Consider the following 10,207-nt stretch of genomic DNA (forward strand, 5'->3'; position numbering starts at 1 on the left):
GGGATTCTCTTTCTCCTTCTCTCTCTGCCCTTCCCTGCTGTGTTCTCTCTCTCTCTCTCTCTCTCTCTCTCTCTCTCTCTCTCAAAATAAATAAACTTTAAAAAAATTATTTAAAAAATGAGAGATTTTAAAGAGTCATATATGGCCAGCATATTGGAATAATCTGTCCAGGAATTTAAAATAATTATGGCAAATATGCTAAGAGCTTTAATGGAAAAAGTAAACAATATGCAAGAACAGATAGATAATGAAAGCAGAGAGATGGAAATTCTAAGAAAAAATGAAGAAGAAATCAAATATACTATAATAGAAATAAAGAATGCCTTTGGTGGGTTCATTAGTAGACTGGACACAACCGGGGGAAGAATCAATGAACATGAGGATATGTCAAGAGAAATTTCCAAAACTGAGAAGTTTTTTTCACTTAGCATAGTAGACTCTAGGTCCATCTACATTTCATTCTTTTTCAACACTGAGTAATATTCCACTGTGTGTGTATGTGTGTGTGTGTGCACATGAACGCGTATGTGTGTATGTATCACATCTTCTTTATCCATTCATCAGTCAGTGGACATTTAGGCTCTTTCCATAATTTGACTATTGTTGATAGTGCTGTGATAAACATCGGGGTGTGTGTGCCCGTTCAATACAGCATTTTTGTATCCTTTGGATAAATACCTAGTAGTGTAATTGCTGAATCATAGGGTAGTTCTAGTTTTAATTTTTTGAAGAGCCTACATACTGTTTTCCAGAGTAGTTGCACCAGTTTGCATTTCCACCAACAGTGCAAAAGTGTTCTCCTTTCTCCACATCTACCGCAATATCTGTTATTGTTAATTTTAGCCATTCTGACAAGTGTGAGGTGGTATCTCATTGTGGTTTTGAATTGTATTTCCCTGCTGATGAATGATGTTGAGCATCTTTTCATGTGTCTGCTAGCCGTCTGGATGTTTTCTTTGGAAAAGCATCTATTCATGTCTTCTGCCCATTTCTTCACTGGATTATTTGTTTTTTGGGTGTTGAGTTTGAGAAGTTCTTTATAGATTTTGGATATTAACCCCTTATCCGATATGTCATTTGCAAGTATCTTCTCCCATTTTGTCGGTTGCCTTTTAGTTATGTTGTTTCCTTCACTGTACAGAAGCTTTTTATCTTGATGAGGTCCCAATAGTTCATTTTTGCTCTTGTTTCCCTTGCCTCCAGAGACATGTCTAGTAAGAAGTTGCTATGACTCAGGTCAAAGATGTTGCTGCCTGTTTTCTCTAGGATTTTGATGGTTTCCAGTCTTACATGTAGGTCTTTCATCCATTTTGAGTTATATAAAGAAGAAACTGGTTCAGTTTCATTCTTCTGCATGATGCTGTCCAGTTTTCCCAACACTATTTGCTGAAGAGGCTGTCTTTTTTCCCCCGTTGGGTATTCTTTCCTGCTTTGTCAAGGATTAATTGGCCATACATTTGTGAGTTCGTTTCTGGGTTCTCTATTCTGTTCCATTGATCTAAGTGTCTGTTTTTGTGCCAGAACCATACTGCCTTGATGATTATGGCTTTGTAATATAGCTTGAAGTCCAGAATTGTGATGCCTTTAGCTTTGGTTTTCTTTTTCATAATAGTGGTATTTTAATATGGTTTAAATTTGCACTTCTTCAATGAACGATGATGTTGAGAATATTTTTGTGTGCGATGCATGCATGTATCTTCTATAGTAAACTGACTTTTCAAATCTTTTGCCCACTTAAAAGAAAATCAGATTGTTCTGGGGTGCCTGGCTAGCTCAGTCAGTATAGCATGCGACTCTTGATCTCAGGGTCATGAGTTCAAGCCCACATTGGGTGTAGATATTACTTTAAAAAATAAATAACAACAAAAATAAATTAAACAGAACTGGATTTTTTTTTAATTGTTCAGTTTTGAGAATTCTTTATATATGGAACATACAAGTACTTTGTCAGATATATAATTTGTGAATAGCTTTGCCCAGCCTGTGGCTGGTCTTTTCACTTAAAAAATATTTTTAGAGGCTTTTTATGAACATACATTTTTCATCTTGATGGAGTCCTACTTAATAAGTTTATCTTTCATGGATCATGCTTTTGGAGTTGTATCCAAGATTGCTACTCAAAGTAACAAGATTTTCTCCTATGTTTTCTTTTAAATGTTTGATAGGCTTACAGTTTATATTCAGGCATACTATCCTTGTTGAGTTTATTTTTGTATAATGTGTGAGGTATATGTTGAGGTTCACTTTTTTGTGGGTATGGATGTCTAACTGTATTAGCACTATTTGCTAAAATGACTGTTCTTTTTCCATTGACGTCCCTTTGCATTTTGTCAAAGAAAAACAATTGACCATATTTGCATGAGTCTATTTCTGGACTCTCTATTGATTCAGGGTCTTATTACATTCTCTGGAGAATGTTAATTTTTGTTTGTGTTATTAAGCCCAGCCAATGAATTTCTCTTTATTTCAAAAACTGTATTTTTAAGATCTGAAGTTTCCACCTTATTCTTTTTTTAAAAATTTTTTTTAATGTTTATTTATTTTTGAGAGAGACAGAGACAGAATACGAGTGGGTTAGGAGCAGAGAGAGGGGGAGACACAGAATGCAAAGCAGGCTCCAGGCTCCGAGCTGTCAGCACAGAGCCCGATGCAGGGCTTGAACTCACAAGCTGTGAGATGATGACCTGAGCTGAAGTCGGATGCTCAACCAACTGAGCCACCCAGGCGCCCCTCCACCTTATTATTTTTTATAGTTTTTAGTTTTTGGTGGAGAACATCTGTATTCCCATTCCTTTGAAGAGTATCTACCTTTACTTCACAAAGCATGTGTTATAATAGTCACTTTAAAATCTTTACAATTCTGGGGCGCTTGGGTGGCTCAGTTGGTTAAGTGTCCAAACCTTGATTTTGGCTCAGGTCATGATCTCATGGTTCGTGACATTGAGCCCTGCGTTGGGCTCTGTGCTGACGGCGTGGAGCCCGCTTGGCATTCTGCCTCTCCCTATCTCTCTCTGCCCCTCCCCCCACCTCAAAATAAATAAATAAACTTAAAAATTTTTTTAAATAAAATCTTTATAATTCCAACACTTGGGTCATCTTGGGTTTGGCATCTGTTGATTGCCTTCCTTTTGAAAATTGAGCAGATTTTCTCTTTCCTTTTGTTTTTTGTTTCTCCATAGAGAAGTAATTTAGAGTTGTATTCTGGAATTTTGAATATTATGTTGCGAGACTCTGGGCCCTCTTAAAATCCTCTGGAGAACATTAATTTGTACAGTAATTGTTTGTTCTAGCAGGCAGCGTACCTGGTTCAGCTCATCCCTCCAGTTGGGTCTTGCCTTCTGAGAGTGGTGCTTCCAATGTCAGCTCAGTTTTCAAAGCTTCTGCTGTGCTGTGGGTGCCCGCCTACCTAACATGCGCACCATTCAGGTGTTAATCTGTTACACGGGCAGTGATTTCTATTGTTGCTTAGTCCTTGAAGCCATCTCTATTCTTGTTGGGGTCTGTTCTGTGCATGCCTAACACAGCGGTGAATCTGAAACTGGTAGTAGTTCATATACAAACCTCAGGGGTTTCCTTCTCGAATTTTCTCATCCTTGGAATTTCCCTGAGACTCTGGCTCCCAGGGGGTCTTTCTTCCTAGCTCTCTGGCTGTAAAACCAGTGTCTCTCTGAGAATTTTAGCCCATGCACGGGGACACATTTCTGAGCACCTGGGGTGCCCCAGGGCAACCTGAAGAGAAAAAAAGAGCAAGAAGAAGGTGATAGGCATCCCATACTTATTGGACTCTTGAGACCCCTTTCCCCAATACCTGTGTCCTGAGGGATGGTTGTCTTAGGGTTTTCAGTGCCCATGCCAATGCCACTGCCACTATGGCAGTGCACCTTAGGGCTAGTTGAGGACTTGGAGAAAAAAAAAAAAAGAATAAAAATAGAAAAATTAAAGGGATTCTCCCCATCTTCAGGTTCAGGGGCCTGTCTTCCTGATCCTCTGTCTAGAAAAGGGGTTCCTTTCACATGTTTTGCTGTCGTCCTGTGGCATAGTTTCAAGCATCAGCCCACCCTCTGACTAATGCCAAGAAATAAAAAAGGAAAGTAAGTTCACGGCCATACCGATTGTTCTTTAAGTTTTGCCCTCCTTTCTCAATCTAGTTGCTACTGTTTACTTTTCAGAGTCCTCAGCTAATTGCTTTTGTATTATTTCTAGAGGTTTTGTTTATAATCAATGGGAGAAATAGGTTGTAATGGACTTACTCTGTCTTAGTACCAGAAGTTCTGTAATGACAATTTAAATACTGGATGAAGATTCTTCCAGATCATCATTCTCAAACCTACCAACAAATTTGAATTAGCCAGGAAACTTAAAAAACAGACAAACAAACCCCAAACAGAAAACGATTCCAGGGCCTTACCCCAGACTCATCTCTGAGGATAGGAACCCAAGAATCTTTAGAAGATGCATCTGGGTTTCCGATAGCCAACATGGCACTGGTTTAGGGGCCCAAAGTAGAGGTCCATGCTGGAAGTTTGGGAACCCTTGGATGAGAGGATCTCCAAGTTTCTCTCCCATCCTGAGACGCCCAAGCTCTATATTCAGAATATTCCATTCATAAAGCTACTTGTGGAGTGAGTTGCCAGTCTGTTCACTTCCCCCAAATTTTAAGCTGAAGCTTTAGATGACACAGGACGTCTCAAATAATGTCACAGGCACGGACAGAAAAAAATTTAGAACTAATAGGCAAAGTCAACATATTAAAACCAATGCAACAAATGGACTCCCCACCTGTAAGATTAGTTTCATGAAAATTACAACTTCTTGGAATAATAGCAACAATAAATTCTAAGTCTGCTTTATTTGGTTTTAGCCGCGAGGAATACTGGGTGTACTCATGCCTGAGGATTACTGCTTTCATTAAGAGCCCCCTTTCCTCCCTAGGATTAATCCTTTCCCACATATTTGACAAAATTCTTTTGGTTGAGTGCAGTTTCTTCTTATGTGCTAGGAATCACTGGTGACTTTGAATTTGCTTTTCATGAAAATTTATTTCTAAGGGACCTCAGAAATGATTTCCTTGAGCTCATGTCTATGAAAGAAGAAACCAGACCTAAAAAGTAAAGTGTCTTGTTCTGGGGGTCAAAGCTGGGACTAGCAGCCAGACTTTGGCTCCTGGGCCATGCATTTTCTGTCTGACTGAGTCAGGTGAGATCTTGGATGTAGAGTGTCCTGGCATCATAAGTGAGCTGAGTCAGATAGCTGCAGAAGGCAGTGGCTGAGTTCCATGCAATGCATCTGTAAAGGGCACTTTGACCTAAAAATGTTTTAGCTCGTAGATTTGTGGCTGCGAACATATTGGCAACCAAAATGATCCACAGCTTGTCAAGTGCCATCTTGCTGGCATATCCTATACTGTGGGCACTGGGAAGCAGACAGCCCCTGGCCACCTCTGGAGCATCCCCCTGTCCCTTTTGCTCCCCAAAGTGTCACTTGTCTAGTCAGGGTTTAATCAGGGATGCAGAACCACGGTGAGTTATGATATAAGGGATTTCTTATAAGAATTAGACCTTGAACGATTGTATGAGGGAAGTAAAGGTTTGAAAGGGTGAGCTGGAGAATCAGAGCAGTCACCAACCACTCGATCTGAGAAGCCAAGCATTCGTCTATTGGCCAACTCAGAAGCACAACCATAATAACAAGAAGGGGTTTTGTGAAATGTTGTTCTGGCTTGTATGACTCCGTACAGTATAAGTCATTACAGGTGGAAGCCTGAAAAACAGGGACACCTCAGGAGTAATGTTCTTGAAGCTCTATTCTCCCTTGCCAGTGAACAATCTAGAATCAGCCTGCCCGGGGTGCCTGGGTGACTCAGTCGGTTAGGCATCCGACTTTGGCTCAGGTCATGATCTCACACTGTGTGTGGGTTCGAGCCCCTGGCAGCTCGGAGCGTGGAGCCTGCTTCCGATTCTGTGCCTCCCTCTCTCTCTGCCCCTCCCCTGCTTGCTCTCTGTCTCTGTCTCTCTCTCTCTCAAATAATAAACGTTAAAAAAAAAAAAAAAAAAAAAAGGAATCAGCTTACCTTACCACAGTCTGGAAATGGTTGACAGCTTTCGTATGGTGGCACTCGGGAATGTGGTGTTTTGAAATCAGTGCGGTGTTGTTGTTAGGCAGTTCTGCATGTCCACGCTGGCTTTGCCCCGTCAGGTTGCGACTGGGACACGTTCTTCCTGCTTTCTGAAATTAGCTTCCTGACTTGTAAAATGGGGCCAGTGGTTACCACCTTACGATGTTGTTTTCAAGTAGGTATAATAGTAGATGCTCAATGAAAATGATTCTTCTGAACTCTCAAGTCGCACTCTTTGCCCTGGTTCATCTAAGACATGTTGTTTTTCTCAGAATGTCTTCGGGCAGGGGCGCCTGGGTGGCTCACTTGGTTAAGTGTGTGACTTCAGTTTAGGTCATGATCTCGCGGTCCGTGAGTTCGAGCCCTGCACTGGGCTCTGTGCTGACAGCTTGAGCCTGGAACTGTGTCTCCTTCTCTCTCTACCCCTCCATTGTTTGTGCTCTGTCTCTCTCTCTCTCTCAAACATGAATAAAAATTTAAAAAATTACAGTATCTTCATGCAGAAATGCCCTTATTGTCTAAATGTTGGATTTTAGTAATGAATATAGGTATATAATTTATATTCAGCATTCCTGCCATTCCATCATAGAGTCCCAGTATCAACAAGTTGGAATTCGTGTGGACAGTGAGAAAGACCACCGACTGGCCAGGGAAACACCTGAGATGGGAGGTCATGGCCTTCACCCCACAGGACAAAGATAGAGCATTTCTTTTTTTTTTTTTTTTTTTGTTTGTTTGTTTGTTTGCTTGTTTGTTTAATTCATGGAAATGAGCTGGCACCTAGGTGTATCTTTTTTTTTTTTTTTCTTTTTTTTTCTTTTTTAATATATGAAATTTACTGTCAAATTGGTTTCCATACAACACCCAGTGCTTATCCCAAAAGGTGCCCTCCTCAATACCCATCACCCACCCTGCCCTCCCTCCCACCCTGCCCTCCCTCCCACCCCCCATCAACCCTCAGTTTGTTCTCAGTTTTTAACAGTCTCTATGCTTTGGCTCTCTCCCACTCTAACCTCTTTTTTTTTTTTTTTTTTTTTCCTTTCCCTCCCCCATGGGTTTCTGTTATGTTTCTCAGGATCCACATAAGAGTGAAACCATATGGTATCTGTCTTTCTCTGTATGGCTTATTTCACTTAGCATCACACTCTCCAGTTCCATCCATGTTGCTACAAAAGGCCATATTTCATTTTTTCTCATTGCCACGTAGTATTCCATTGTGTATATAAACCACAATTTCTTTATCCATTCATCAGTTGATGGACATTTAGGCTCTTAAAGATAGAGCATTTCTTAAGCAGTTAGAAATCTATTGACTTGGAATGGTTTATTAAAGTCAGTGTGGTGACCTCAATTCCCCTGGAATCTTCTAGTTTTCCTGGGCTAGAAGAGAGATTACCATGAGGGTAGAGGGAAGAGACAGGTTGAACTTAGAGACAGACAACCATAAAAACAGCATGAAAAGCATAATACGCTGGAGCCATTTATTTTAGGAGGATACACATCTAACAACCTCTGAGTGTATTACTGTGTCATAGATGGACTACATTGTTGGTTGACTTTGAATTTAAAGAAACAGTAGTGCTCATGAGTTTCTGAAACATGAAGAAAAATTAGATTCCAAATACTCTATTTAAGAAACTGGGGAACTATATTATCATTTTAGAAAGATTTTAGTCAATAGTAACTAACAGTTTTCAGTCAGGATAATCTTCTGGAAGATTTACACACATAGGATCTTTGCTTTCTTTCTTTCTTTCTTTCTTTCTTTCTTTCTTTCTTTTAATGTTTATTTATTTTTGAGAGAGAGAGCGAGCAGGGGAGGGGCAGAGAGAGAGGGAGACACAGAATCTGTCTGAAGCAGGCTCCAGGCTCTGAGCTGTCAACACCAAGCCCAACACAGGGCTCAAACTCATGGACCCAGAGATCATGACCTGAGCCCAAGTCGGATGCCCAACCAGTCGGGTGTCCAACCGACTGAGCCACCCAGGCAACCCCACACAAGATCTTTTCTTATCCAGAGTAGGATAATAGACATTGTTTTGCATGATACAGTGCTAAGCAAATGGTAAAAACTGAGTAAGTACTTTTTAAATAGAATTCAGTTTTTACAGGGCAAATGAGACTCTGTGCCTAACTCCTGGAAAATGGAAGATTTTCCTGTAGCCTTTCAAAAATGCAGTTAATTACTTGACTGTCAGAAGACATTGATAATATATTCCCTACCTGTGTTGTCCTGCAAAATGTTGACCATTGTGACAAGCCCTCATTTAGTTACTTATCCAGCTGAGCAAATAATTGACCCGAATGTACTCAAATAAGACATTGAGATATAAAATCACTTCTTTAAAAGTTGATTTAAAAATTGATAGTTTTTTTTAAACCTAAAGTAATGACACTTTTCCTTCCAGCTTATCTCTTATTTTAGGCTCTCAAGATTTGAAAACCAGCCAGTGATACATGCCTTAAAGAATCCGCAGTCAACCCACACGCTTCTATATAATTAATAGGATTGCTCAGACAGCTTATCTGCTTAAGTTCTGAAAATCTCTTTATCCTTTATCTGCAGGAACACTAATCACTTGAAAAGAAGAGGGCTGAGGGAAGTTGTTTCAAAGCCAAGTTTAAAAGAATTTTCTTGTATCAAATTTTATCAGTTTTCTGGGTTCCTTGCATCTCATTCCCTTTCAGGTATTTTAAATTTGCGGGAACGTGGGTGAGTTGCTTGCATTGCTGGTGAGATAAGCATTTCTTAAGGCCTTATCTATTCGCTCCTTGGCTGGATTCCACCAGGCCCAGGAAACAGAGAAGTATCTGGTCTGGGAATTGGGAAGCCTTGGCTCTGGGTTTCGCTCTGTGATTTGGTAAGAGACCTTTAGTTATCAGGTGTGGAAAGGATTGGCAACTTTAAGCAAAGGAAACTTACTGGAAGGGCACAAAAGGCCGGCAGAATCAGTGGATGGCTGAGAATCAGGCTGGAACAGGAGTAGGTGCCATGGCCTTTCCAGAAGTTGGGAGACAGGAGCCCCAGCAACAACCTTGTAACTGGACCAGAGTGGTGAGGGGCCACTGCTAGGGACAAATGGGTCAAATCGCAGGGAGGTTGGCCTAGATTTACAATCCATGGGGTCCGCCTCATAATTCCTTAAGAGGAAACCAGGAGGCAGTTTGGGAAAAGAGACTCCATGCTGGGCAGATAACTTTGTCTACTACTGTGCTATTACTTGACATCTTTAAAGTTGCTTCCTGCTTTAAAAGTGAACGGACAGTGCTTCTCCCATGAGAGCCTTTCAGGTTACCATGTCCCTGTACTGTTTGCTTCTATGAGTGTCTATAAGACCAATGAACAAAATAATAAGACAAACAAATAAGGCAAAGACATATAGGGAAACTAGTGGGTTATTAGTTGTCCTGCTTTTGGTAATTTTATCACTGTATAATAGGGGTTGTATTCATTATTTGTTGCTGCATAACAGTATTACCACAAACTTAGCATCTTTTTTTTTTTAATGTTTATTTTTGAGACAGAGAGAAACAGAGCATGAGTTGGAGAGGGGCAGAGAGAGAGGGAGACACAGAATCTGAAGCAGGCTCCAGGCTCTGAGCTGTCAGCACGGAGCCCGACGCGGGGCTCAAACCCACTAACTATGAGATCGTCACCTGAGCCGAAGTCAGACGCCCAACCGACTGAGCCACCCAGGTGCCCCCACAAACTTAGCATCTTAAAACAACACAGACTGATCACCTCATAGTTTCTATGGGTCAGGAGCCCAGGAGTGGCTTAGCTGGGTTCTCTGCTTGGGGTCTAGATCCAGGGCTGTGGTCAAGGTATCATTTAGAGTTGCAATCTCATCTGAGGCTTGACTGCAGAAAGCTCCATCTGCAAGCGTACTGAGGTTGTTGGTAGACTTCTTTCCTTGTAGCTATAGGTGGGACTGAAGATTTCACTTTCTTATTGGCTGTTAGCTGCAGGCTCCCCTCAGCTGCAAGACACTGTCCCCAGTGCCTTGCCATGTAGGGTTCCCTAGTTGGGTTACACTACAATCTTAAGTAATGTTAGTACATAACCATGTACACATAACCACACATACACCA

Source organism: Panthera leo, chromosome D1, assembly GCF_018350215.1.
Source record: "Panthera leo isolate Ple1 chromosome D1, P.leo_Ple1_pat1.1, whole genome shotgun sequence".
In the NCBI taxonomy this organism is placed as follows: Eukaryota; Metazoa; Chordata; class Mammalia; order Carnivora; family Felidae; genus Panthera; species Panthera leo.